The following is a 12,393-nucleotide window of genomic DNA, read 5'->3' as shown; positions in this document are numbered from 1 at the left end:
ATATTTGTTTATTAAGTCTCGGAACACATTTTTGTTCTCGTGGACCCATCATGGGTCTTGGAACGCATTTGTGGTCCTTGGGTCCCATTTTGCATCCCGAAACTTGTGTTTTGGTGCTTGATCCCTATTTTGGGTGCCCACCTTGCACCAAGTGCGCACCCGGGGCAAACCGAGCGCCTTGGTGCACCGGGGCAAGATCGAGCGTGCACCCGAGGCGCCCCGAACATGCACCAAGGTGCACTCGGCCCACATGTGAGCGCAGGTCGTTGCGCCCGAGGTGGTGTGTGGGCACCGCGTTGCAGACGGGACACTGCACGCACACGACGCCCCCTCCAGGTGCACGCACGTAGGCCGGGCCGGGTGCACACCCGACGCCCTAGCAAGGTGCGCGCACCCGGGCAGGGCTCACACTTGGCGAACGGGGCGCACTTCGCGAGGGAGGGTGTGCACCTCGACGGGGGTGGGTGGCCGGGGTGGATTCGCACGTGGGTCGCGGTTTGCTAAGTACACACTGCGACAAGCTCATAACGGGTGCGATCATACCAGCATTAGTGCACCGGATCCCATCAGAACTCCGCAGTTAAGCGCGCTTGGGCCGGAGTAGTACTGGGATGGGTGACCTCCCGGGAAGTCCCGGTGTTGCACCCTTTTTTAGTTTTTCGCCGGGCGTCGCAATGCTATTTGAATAAACCTTTTGCCCGTTTGCGTTCTCGTCGGGGCCGGGCCGGGCCGGGGTGCGCTGCCCGCACTACCGCGCGCGCGGGGGCGACACCGAGCGCGCACCCGAGGCACCCCGAGCACACAGGCCACGGTGCAACCCGGGCGTTGTGCGCGCACCCCGGTGCGCCCGAGGTGCTGCGCGCGCACCCAGGTGAAATCGGTGTGCACCTCGGCCAGTGCGCGCTCGGTCGAGTCGCGCACGTTGGCCAAGGTGCACGGTGATGTTTCTTACTCTAAGGTTCCGCACCAGACGCCCGGGACAGGTGAGCGAAGCTGGGCGGGGCCGGGTGCGCGGCCGGGGCAGGTGCACGCAGCTGGAGAGAGCTTTGGAGCACACTTCGGAGCGCACCAATGATGCGCTCCATTCAAAAGTTTCCTGAAAAGGCAAAAAAAGTTGAGATTATAGAATTTCCCACTTGAGAGATTGTAAAAAAAAAAAATTTAAAATGAAGGAAACGCGGGTGCCAAGGTGTGCGCAGCCCAGCCAAGGTGTGCGCACCAAGGCGCCCACCCTGGCGAAGGTGCACGCAAGGTGCGCACCCGAGGCAAACCGGACAATTAACCCAACTTTCGACTTCGCGCGCACCTTGGAGCGCACTTCGGAGCGCTCCTTGGTGCGCACCAATCTTGGGCACCTCGGAGTGCACCATGGCGCCCACCAAGGTGCGCACCCGGGGCAAACCGAGCTCCGACTTCGTGCGCACCTTGGAGCGCACGAAAGGTGCGCACCATGGCGCCCACCAAGGTGCGCAGCCCAGCCAAGGCGTGCGCATCAAGGTGCGCACCCTGGCGAAGGTGCGCACCCGGGGCAAACCGAGCTCCGACTTCGTGCGCACCTTGGAGCGCACAAAAGGTGCGCAACCCAGCCAAGGTGTGCGCACCCCGGTCAAACCGAGCTCCGAATCGTGCGCACCAGAGGTGCACGCCATCGTGCGCACCTTGGAGCACACTTCGGAGCCCTCCTTGGTGCGCGCCGATGTTGCGCACCTCGGAGCGCACCCGGGGAAAACAATGCAATTAACCCGACTTTCGACTTCGTGGGCACCTCGGAGCGCTCTCGGGTTCGCACCTCGGAGCACACCGAGGTGCGCACCTTTGATGCGCTGCCTTCACCAATTTCCAGAAAAGGCAAGAAAACATTGAGAAGGTGTGCGCACCGAGGTGCCCACCCTGGCGAAGGTGCACGCGAGGTGCGCACCCGGGGCAAACCGGGCTCCGACTTCGTGCACGCCGCACCTTGGAGCACACTTCGGAGCGCTCCTTGGTGCGCACCAGGGCGCGCAACCCAGCCGAGGTGCCCACCCCGGCGAAGGTGCACGCGAGGTGCGCACCCGGGGCAAACCGGGCTCCGACTTCGTGCACGCCATGGTGCCCACCGCGGCGAAGGTGCACGCGAGGTGCGCACCCGGGGCAAACCGGGCTCCGACTTCGTGCACGCCGCACCTTGGAGCACACTTCGGAGCGCTCCTTGGTGCGCACCATGGTGCCCACCAGGGCGCGCAACCCCGCCGAAGGTGCACGCGAGGTGCGCACCCGGGGCAAACCGGGCTCCGACTTCGTGCACGCCGCACCTTGGAGCACACTTCGGAGCGCTCCTTGGTGCGCACCATGGTGCCCACCAGGGCGCGCAACCCCGCCGAAGGTGCACGCGAGGTGCGCACCCGGGGCAAACCGGGCTCCGACTTCGTGCACGCCATGGTGCGCACCGCGGCGAAGGTGCGCACCCGGGGCAAACCGGGCTCCGACTTCGTGCACGCCGCACCTTGGAGCACACTTCGGAGCGCTCCTTGGTGCGCACCAGGGCGCGCAACCCAGCCGAGGTGCCCACCCCGGCGAAGGTGCACGCGAGGTGCGTACCCGGGGCAAACCGGGCTCCGACTTCGTGCACGCCGCACCTTGGAGCACACTTCGGAGCGCTCCTTGGTGCGCACCATGGTGCCCACCAGGCCGCGCAACCCAGCCAAGGTGTGCGCACCAAGGTGCACGCGAGGTGCGCACCCGGGGCAAACCGGGGTCCGACTTCGTGCACGCCGCACCTTGGAGCACACATCGGGGCGCTCCCGGGTTCGCACCGGCGTTGCGCACCGTGGTGGGCACCTCGGAGCACACCAAGGTGGGCAGCGAGGTGCGCACCTTTGATGCGATGCCTTCACTAATTTCCATAAAAGGCAAAAAAAAAACGAGATTTTAAAATTTCCGTTTTGAAAGATAGTGAGAAAAAGGGAATGCTGGTGCCATCTTGAGCCCGCCCTGGTGCGCAGCCCAGCCAAGGTGTGCGCACCAAGGTGCCCACCCTGGCGAAGGTGCGCGCCCGGGCAATTAACCCAACTTCCAACTTCGCGCGCGCCAGGGTGGGAGCGCACCCAACAACCGGGCCTGGGAAGAGCCAATGCGAGAAACCCCACCAAACGCTCTGACAAAAAAAGAGGGGGCGCTCCAGTAACCCCGCTTCGGAGCGCACCCTGGGCAAACCCAGCCAAGGTGCCCACCCCGGCCAAGGTGCAGGCGAGGTGCGCACCCGGGGCAAACCGGGCTCCGACAACGTGCACGCCGCACCTTGGAGCACACTTCGTAGCGCTCCCGGGTGCGCACCTCAGAGCACACCAAGGTGGGCAGCGAGGTGCGCACCTTTGATGCGCTGCCTTCACTAATTTCCAGAAAAGGCAAAAAAAAAAGGAGATTTTAAAATTTCCGTTTTGAAAGATAGTGAAAAAAACGGAACGCGCGTGCCATCTTGAGCCCGCCCTGGTGCGCAGCCCAGGTAAGGTGCCCACCCTGGCAAAGGTGCGCACCCGGGCAATTAACCCTACTTCCGACTTCGTGCGCGCCAGGGTGGCAACCGGGCCTCGGAAGAGCCAATGCGAGAAACCCCACCAAACGCTCCGACAAAAAAAGAGGCGGCGCTCCAATAACCCCGCTTCGGAGCGCAGCCGGGGCAAACCCAGCCAAGGTGCCCACCCCGACGAAGGTGCACGCGAGGTGCGCACCCGGGGCAAACCGGGCTCCGACAACGTGCACGCAGCACCTTGGAGCACACTTCGAAGCACTCCCGGGTGCCCACCGGCGTTGCGCACCGTGGTGGGCAGCGAGGTGCGCACCTTTGATGCGCTGCCTTCACTAATTTCCAGAAAAAGGCAAAAAAAAATGAGATTTTAAAATTTCCGTTTTGAAAGATAGTGAAAAAAAAGGAACGCGGGTGCCATCTTGAGCCCGCCCTGGTGCGCAGCCCAGGCAAGGCATGCGCACCAAGGTGCCCACCCGAGGTGCACACCCGGGGCAAACCGGGCTCCGACTTCGTGCAGGCCGCACCTTGGAGCACACTTCGGAGCGCTCCTTGGTGCGCACCATGGTGCCCACCAGGGCGCGCAACCCAGCCAAGGTCTGCACACCAAGGTGCCCACCCCGGCGAAGGTGCACGCGAGGTGCGCACCCGGGGCAAACCGGGCTCCGACTTCGTGCACGCCATGGTGCCCACCGCGGCGAAGGTGCACGCGAGGTGCGCACCCGGGGCAAACCGGGCTCCGACTTCGTGCACGCCGCACCTTGGAGCACACTTCGGAGCGCTCCTTGGTGCGCACCATGGTGCCCACCAGGGCGCGCAACCCAGCCAAGGTGTGCGCACCAAGGTGCACGCGAGGTGCGCACCCGGGGCAAACCGGGGTCCGACTTCGTGCACGCCGCACCTTGGAGCACACATCGGAGCGCTCCCAGGTTCGCACCAGCGTTGCGCACCTTTGATGCGCTGCCTTCACTAATTTCCAGAAAAGGCAAAAAAAAACGATATTTTAAAATTTCCGTTCTGAAAGATAGTGAAAAAAACGGAACGCAGGTGCCATCTTGAGCCCTTCCTGGTGCGCAGCCCAGGCAAGTTGTGCGCACCAAGGTGCCCACCCTGGCGGAGGTGCGCGCCCGGGGCAAACCGGGCTCCGACTTCGTGCACTGCATGGTGCCCACCAAGGCGCGCAACCCAGCCAAGGTGCCCACCGCAGCGAAGGTGCACGCGAGGTGCACACCCGGGGCAAACCGGGCTCCGACTTCGTGCACGCCGCACCTTGGAGCACACTTCAGAGCGCTCCTTGGTGCGCACCAGGGCGCGCAACCCAGCCGAGGTGCCCACCCCGGCGAAGGTGCACGCGAGGTGCGCACCCGGGGCAAACCGGGCTCCGACTTCGTGCACGCCATGGTGCCCACCGCGGCGAAGGTGCGCACCCGGGGCAAACCGGGCTCCGACTTCGTGCACGCCGCACCTTGGAGCACACTTCGGAGCGCTCCTTGGTGCGCACCATGGTGCCCACCAGGCCGCGCAACCCAGCCAAGGTGTGCGCACCAAGGTGCACGCGAGGTGCGCACCCGGGGCAAACCGGGGTCCGACTTCGTGCACGCCGCACCTTGGAGCACACATCGGGGCGCTCCCGGGTTCGCACCGGCGTTGCGCACCGTGGTGGGCACCTCGGAGCACACCAAGGTGGGCAGCGAGGTGCGCACCTTTGATGCGATGCCTTCACTAATTTCCATAAAAGGCAAAAAAAAAACGAGATTTTAAAATTTCCGTTTTGAAAGATAGTGAGAAAAAGGGAATGCTGGTGCCATCTTGAGCCCGCCCTGGTGCGCAGCCCAGCCAAGGTTTGCGCACCAAGGTGCCCACCCTGGCGAAGGTGCGCGCCCGGGCAATTAACCCAACTTCCAACTTCGCGCGCGCCAGGGTGGGAGCGCACCCAACAACCGGGCCTGGGAAGAGCCAATGCGAGAAACCCCACCAAACTCTCTGACAAAAAAAGAGGGGGCGCTCCAGTAACCCCGCTTCGGAGCGCACCCTGGGCAAACCCAGCCAAGGTGCCCACCCCGGCCAAGGTGCAGGCGAGGTGCGCACCCGGGGCAAACCGGGCTCCGACAACGTGCACGCCGCACCTTGGAGCACACTTCGTAGCGCTCCCGGGTGCGCACCTCAGAGCACACCAAGGTGGGCAGCGAGGTGCGCACCTTTGATGCGCTGCCTTCACTAATTTCCAGAAAAGGCAAAAAAAAAAGGAGATTTTAAAATTTCCGTTTTGAAAGATAGTGAAAAAAACGGAACGCGCGTGCCATCTTGAGCCCGCCCTGGTGCGCAGCCCAGGTAAGGTGCCACCCTGGCAAAGGTGCGCACCCGGGCAATTAACCCTACTTCCGACTTCGTGCGCGCCAGGGTGGCAACCGGGCCTCGGAAGAGCCAATGCGAGAAACCCCACCAAACGCTCCGACAAAAAAAGAGGCGGCGCTCCAATAACCCCGCTTCGGAGCGCAGCCGGGGCAAACCAAGCCAAGGTGCCCACCCCGACGAAGGTGCACGCGAGGTGCGCACCCGGGGCAAACCGGGCTCCGACAACGTGCACGCAACACCTTGGAGCACACTTCGAAGCACTCCCGGGTGCCCACCGGCGTTGCGCACCGTGGTGGGCAGCGAGGTGCGCACCTTTGATGCGCTGCCTTCACTAATTTCCAGAAAAAGGCAAAAAAAAATGAGATTTTAAAATTTCCGTTTTGAAAGATAGTGAAAAAAAAGGAACGCGGGTGCCATCTTGAGCCCGCCCTGGTGCGCAGCCCAGGCAAGGCATGCGCACCAAGGTGCCCACCCGAGGTGCACACCCGGGGCAAACCGGGCTCCGACTTCGTGCAGGCCGCACCTTGGAGCACACTTCGGAGCGCTCCTTGGTGCGCACCATGGTGCCCACCAGGGCGCACCCGGGGCAAACCGGGCTCCGACTTTGTGCACGCCGCACCTTGGAGCACACATCGGAGCGCTCCCAGGTTCGCACCAGCGTTGCGCACCTTTGATGCGCTGCCTTCACTAATTTCCAGAAAAGGCAAAAAAAAACGATATTTTAAAATTTCCGTTCTGAAAGATAGTGAAAAAAACGGAACGCGGGTGCCATCTTGAGCCCTTCCTGGTGCGCAGCCCAGGCAAGTTGTGCGCACCAAGGTGCCCACCCTGGCGGAGGTGCGCGCCCGGGGCAAACCGGGCTCCGACTTCGTGCACTGCATGGTGCCCACCAAGGCGCGCAACCCAGCCAAGGTGCCCACCGCAGCGAAGGTGCACGCGAGGTGCGCACCCGAGGTGCACACCCGGGGCAAACCGGGCTCCGACTTCGTGCACGCCGCACCTTGGAGCACACTTCAGAGCGCTCCTTGGTACGCACCAGGGCGCGCAACCCAGCCAAGGTGCTCACCCCGGCGAAGGTGCACGCGAGGTGCGCACCCGGGGCAAACCGGGCTCGGACTTCGTGCACGCCGCACCTTGGAGCACACATCGGAGCGCTCCCAGGTTCGCACCAGCATTGCGCACCTTTGATGCGCTGCCTTCACTAATTTCCAGAAAAGGCAAAAAAAAGAAAAAAATGAGATTTTAAAATTTCCGTTTTGAAAGATAGTGAAAAAAACGGAACGCGGGTGCCATCTTGAGCCCGCCCTGGTGTGCAGCCCAGGCAAGTTGTGCGCACCAAGGCACCCACCCTGGCCAAGGTGGGTCACGGGGTGGGTCCTAGGGTGGGTAACGGGGTGGGTACTAAGGTGCGTGCCAAGGTGGGTCATAGGGTGGGTGCCAAGGTGGGCACCAGGGTGGGTGTGCACCAACCCTAGCCAGGGTAGGTCACGGGGTGGTTGTCGGGGTGGGCGTCAAGGAGCCAAGGTGGGTGGCAAGTAGCCAAGTTGCGTGCCAAGGTGGGTGTCGGGGTGGGTGCCAAGGATCCAAGGTGGGTGCCAAGGAACCAAGGTGGGTGTCTGGGTGGGTGCCGAGGTGGGAGCCAGGGTGGGTCCCAAGGTGAGTGCAAAGGTGGGTGCCAGGGTCAAGGTGAGTGCCAATGTGGGTTCCAAGGTGCCAGGGTCAGGGTGAGTGCCAATGTGGGTTCAAAGGTGCTAAGTTGGGTGCGAGGTTGGGTGCGAGGGTGGGTGGGTGCCAAGGTGTGCTAGGTGGAAGCCCGGGTGGGTCGGCATCCCATGGGTGTCGAGTTGGGTGCCTGATGGGTGCTTCTTGTCAAGTTTTAGTCGTCGGGACTCATTTCGAGCCTTAGAGGTCGTTTCTTGTCCGGTTGCCCTGTCTTCGACCTGGGAACCCAATTTTGGTCCTCGGGTCCCATTTTTTTTTGTCTCGCATCCCACTTTTGGCCTGTGGCCTTTTCGGGGTCGATTCTCGTTTTGGGCATCAGAGCATGTTTCTTCTCCTAAAACCCAATATTTGTTTATTAAGTCTCGGAACACATTTTTGTTCTCGTGGACCCATCATGGGTCTTGGAACGCATTTGTGGTCCTTGGGTCCCATTTTGCATCCCGAAACTTGTGTTTTGGTGCTTGATCCCTATTTTGGGTGCCCACCTTGCACCAAGTGCGCACCCGGGGCAAACCGAGCGCCTTGGTGCACCGGGGCAAGATCGAGCGTGCACCCGAGGCGCCCCGAACATGCACCAAGGTGCACTCGGCCCACATGTGAGCGCAGGTCGTTGCGCCCGAGGTGGTGTGTGGGCACCGCGTTGCAGACGGGACACTGCACGCACACGACGCCCCCTCCAGGTGCACGCACGTAGGCCGGGCCGGGTGCACACCCGACGCCCTAGCAAGGTGCGCGCACCCGGGCAGGGCTCACACTTGGCGAACGGGGCGCACTTCGCGAGGGAGGGTGTGCACCTCGACGGGGGTGGGTGGCCGGGGTGGATTCGCACGTGGGTCGCGGTTTGCTAAGTACACACTGCGACAAGCTCATAACGGGTGCGATCATACCAGCGTTAGTGCACCGGATCCCATCAGAACTCCGCAGTTAAGCGCGCTTGGGCCGGAGTAGTACTGGGATGGGTGACCTCCCGGGAAGTCCCGGTGTTGCACCCTTTTTTAGTTTTTCGCCGGGCATCGCAATGCTATTTGAATAAACCTTTTGCCCGTTTGCGTTCTCGTCGGGGCCGGGCCGGGCCGGGGTGCGCTGCCCGCACTACCGCGCGCGCGGGGGCGACACCGAGCGCGCACCCGAGGCGCCCCGAGCACACAGGCCACGGTGCAACCCGGGCGTTGTGCGCGCACCCCGGTGCGCCCGAGGTGCTGCGCGCGCACCCAGGTGAAATCGGTGTGCACCTCGGCCAGTGCGCGCTCGGTCGAGTCGCGCACGTTGGCCAAGGTGCACGGTGATGTTTCTTACTCTAAGGTTCCGCACCAGACGCCCGGGACAGGTGAGCGAAGCTGGGCGGGGCCGGGTGCGCGGCCGGGGCAGGTGCACGCAGCTGGAGAGAGCTTTGGAGCACACTTCGGAGCGCACCAATGATGCGCTCCATTCAAAAGTTTCCTGAAAAGGCAAAAAAAGTTGAGATTATAGAATTTCCCACTTGAGAGATTGTAAAAAAAAAAAATTTAAAATGAAGGAAACGCGGGTGCCAAGGTGTGCGCAGCCCAGCCAAGGTGTGCGCACCAAGGCGCCCACCCTGGCGAAGGTGCACGCAAGGTGCGCACCCGAGGCAAACCGGACAATTAACCCAACTTTCGACTTCGCGCGCACCTTGGAGCGCACTTCGGAGCGCTCCTTGGTGCGCACCAATCTTGGGCACCTCGGAGTGCACCATGGCGCCCACCAAGGTGCGCACCCGGGGCAAACCGAGCTCCGACTTCGTGCGCACCTTGGAGCGCACGAAAGGTGCGCACCATGGCGCCCACCAAGGTGCGCAGCCCAGCCAAGGCGTGCGCATCAAGGTGCGCACCCTGGCGAAGGTGCGCACCCGGGGCAAACCGAGCTCCGACTTCGTGCGCACCTTGGAGCGCACAAAAGGTGCGCAACCCAGCCAAGGTGTGCGCACCCCGGTCAAACCGAGCTCCGAATCGTGCGCACCAGAGGTGCACGCCATCGTGCGCACCTTGGAGCACACTTCGGAGCCCTCCTTGGTGCGCGCCGATGTTGCGCACCTCGGAGCGCACCCGGGGAAAACAATGCAATTAACCCGACTTTCGACTTCGTGGGCACCTCGGAGCGCTCTCGGGTTCGCACCTCGGAGCACACCGAGGTGCGCACCTTTGATGCGCTGCCTTCACCAATTTCCAGAAAAGGCAAGAAAACATTGAGAAGGTGTGCGCACCGAGGTGCCCACCCTGGCGAAGGTGCACGCGAGGTGCGCACCCGGGGCAAACCGGGCTCCGACTTCGTGCACGCCGCACCTTGGAGCACACTTCGGAGCGCTCCTTGGTGCGCACCAGGGCGCGCAACCCAGCCGAGGTGCCCACCCCGGCGAAGGTGCACGCGAGGTGCGCACCCGGGGCAAACCGGGCTCCGACTTCGTGCACGCCATGGTGCCCACCGCGGCGAAGGTGCACGCGAGGTGCGCACCCGGGGCAAACCGGGCTCCGACTTCGTGCACGCCGCACCTTGGAGCACACTTCGGAGCGCTCCTTGGTGCGCACCATGGTGCCCACCAGGGCGCGCAACCCCGCCGAAGGTGCACGCGAGGTGCGCACCCGGGGCAAACCGGGCTCCGACTTCGTGCACGCCGCACCTTGGAGCACACTTCGGAGCGCTCCTTGGTGCGCACCATGGTGCCCACCAGGGCGCGCAACCCCGCCGAAGGTGCACGCGAGGTGCGCACCCGGGGCAAACCGGGCTCCGACTTCGTGCACGCCATGGTGCGCACCGCGGCGAAGGTGCGCACCCGGGGCAAACCGGGCTCCGACTTCGTGCACGCCGCACCTTGGAGCACACTTCGGAGCGCTCCTTGGTGCGCACCAGGGCGCGCAACCCAGCCGAGGTGCCCACCCCGGCGAAGGTGCACGCGAGGTGCGTACCCGGGGCAAACCGGGCTCCGACTTCGTGCACGCCGCACCTTGGAGCACACTTCGGAGCGCTCCTTGGTGCGCACCATGGTGCCCACCAGGCCGCGCAACCCAGCCAAGGTGTGCGCACCAAGGTGCACGCGAGGTGCGCACCCGGGGCAAACCGGGGTCCGACTTCGTGCACGCCGCACCTTGGAGCACACATCGGGGCGCTCCCGGGTTCGCACCGGCGTTGCGCACCGTGGTGGGCACCTCGGAGCACACCAAGGTGGGCAGCGAGGTGCGCACCTTTGATGCGATGCCTTCACTAATTTCCATAAAAGGCAAAAAAAAAACGAGATTTTAAAATTTCCGTTTTGAAAGATAGTGAGAAAAAGGGAATGCTGGTGCCATCTTGAGCCCGCCCTGGTGCGCAGCCCAGCCAAGGTGTGCGCACCAAGGTGCCCACCCTGGCGAAGGTGCGCGCCCGGGCAATTAACCCAACTTCCAACTTCGCGCGCGCCAGGGTGGGAGCGCACCCAACAACCGGGCCTGGGAAGAGCCAATGCGAGAAACCCCACCAAACGCTCTGACAAAAAAAGAGGGGGCGCTCCAGTAACCCCGCTTCGGAGCGCACCCTGGGCAAACCCAGCCAAGGTGCCCACCCCGGCCAAGGTGCAGGCGAGGTGCGCACCCGGGGCAAACCGGGCTCCGACAACGTGCACGCCGCACCTTGGAGCACACTTCGTAGCGCTCCCGGGTGCGCACCTCAGAGCACACCAAGGTGGGCAGCGAGGTGCGCACCTTTGATGCGCTGCCTTCACTAATTTCCAGAAAAGGCAAAAAAAAAAGGAGATTTTAAAATTTCCGTTTTGAAAGATAGTGAAAAAAACGGAACGCGCGTGCCATCTTGAGCCCGCCCTGGTGCGCAGCCCAGGTAAGGTGCCCACCCTGGCAAAGGTGCGCACCCGGGCAATTAACCCTACTTCCGACTTCGTGCGCGCCAGGGTGGCAACCGGGCCTCGGAAGAGCCAATGCGAGAAACCCCACCAAACGCTCCGACAAAAAAAGAGGCGGCGCTCCAATAACCCCGCTTCGGAGCGCAGCCAGGGCAAACCCAGCCAAGGTGCCCACCCCGACGAAGGTGCACGCGAGGTGCGCACCCGGGGCAAACCGGGCTCCGACAACGTGCACGCAGCACCTTGGAGCACACTTCGAAGCACTCCCGGGTGCCCACCGGCGTTGCGCACCGTGGTGGGCAGCGAGGTGCGCACCTTTGATGCGCTGCCTTCACTAATTTCCAGAAAAAGGCAAAAAAAAATGAGATTTTAAAATTTCCGTTTTGAAAGATAGTGAAAAAAAAGGAACGCGGGTGCCATCTTGAGCCCGCCCTGGTGCGCAGCCCAGGCAAGGCATGCGCACCAAGGTGCCCACCCGAGGTGCACACCCGGGGCAAACCGGGCTCCGACTTCGTGCAGGCCGCACCTTGGAGCACACTTCGGAGCGCTCCTTGGTGCGCACCATGGTGCCCACCAGGGCGCGCAACCCAGCCAAGGTCTGCACACCAAGGTGCCCACCCCGGCGAAGGTGCACGCGAGGTGCGCACCCGGGGCAAACCGGGCTCCGACTTCGTGCACGCCATGGTGCCCACCGCGGCGAAGGTGCACGCGAGGTGCGCACCCGGGGCAAACCGGGCTCCGACTTCGTGCACGCCGCACCTTGGAGCACACTTCGGAGCGCTCCTTGGTGCGCACCATGGTGCCCACCAGGGCGCGCAACCCAGCCAAGGTGTGCGCACCAAGGTGCACGCGAGGTGCGCACCCGGGGCAAACCGGGGTCCGACTTCGTGCACGCCGCACCTTGGAGCACACATCGGAGCGCTCCCAGGTTCGCACCAGCGTTGCGCACCTTTGATGCGCTGCCTTC

The 12,393-nt window shown here is 63.3% G+C and overlaps 2 non-coding genes across 2 annotated transcripts; both read left to right on the top strand.

The window, feature by feature from the left end:
* Nucleotides 1-529: 529 nt before the first annotated feature.
* Nucleotides 530-648, top strand: LOC131862497 (5S ribosomal RNA). Its single transcript, XR_009361511.1, has one exon. It is a non-coding gene; the product is annotated as a 5S ribosomal RNA (ribosomal RNA).
* Nucleotides 649-8,452: 7,804 nt separating this feature from the next.
* On the top strand, nucleotides 8,453-8,571 carry LOC131862474 (5S ribosomal RNA). The gene has a single exon (XR_009361488.1). It is a non-coding gene; the product is annotated as a 5S ribosomal RNA (ribosomal RNA).
* The last annotated feature ends 3,822 nt before the right edge of the window (nucleotides 8,572-12,393 follow it).

This window comes from Cryptomeria japonica, unplaced genomic scaffold (genome assembly GCF_030272615.1).
Source record: "Cryptomeria japonica unplaced genomic scaffold, Sugi_1.0 HiC_scaffold_43, whole genome shotgun sequence".
Classification (NCBI taxonomy): Eukaryota; Viridiplantae; Streptophyta; class Pinopsida; order Cupressales; family Cupressaceae; genus Cryptomeria; species Cryptomeria japonica.
Note: the sequence above shows the minus strand (reverse complement) of the source record. Positions and strands in the feature narration are given on the sequence as shown.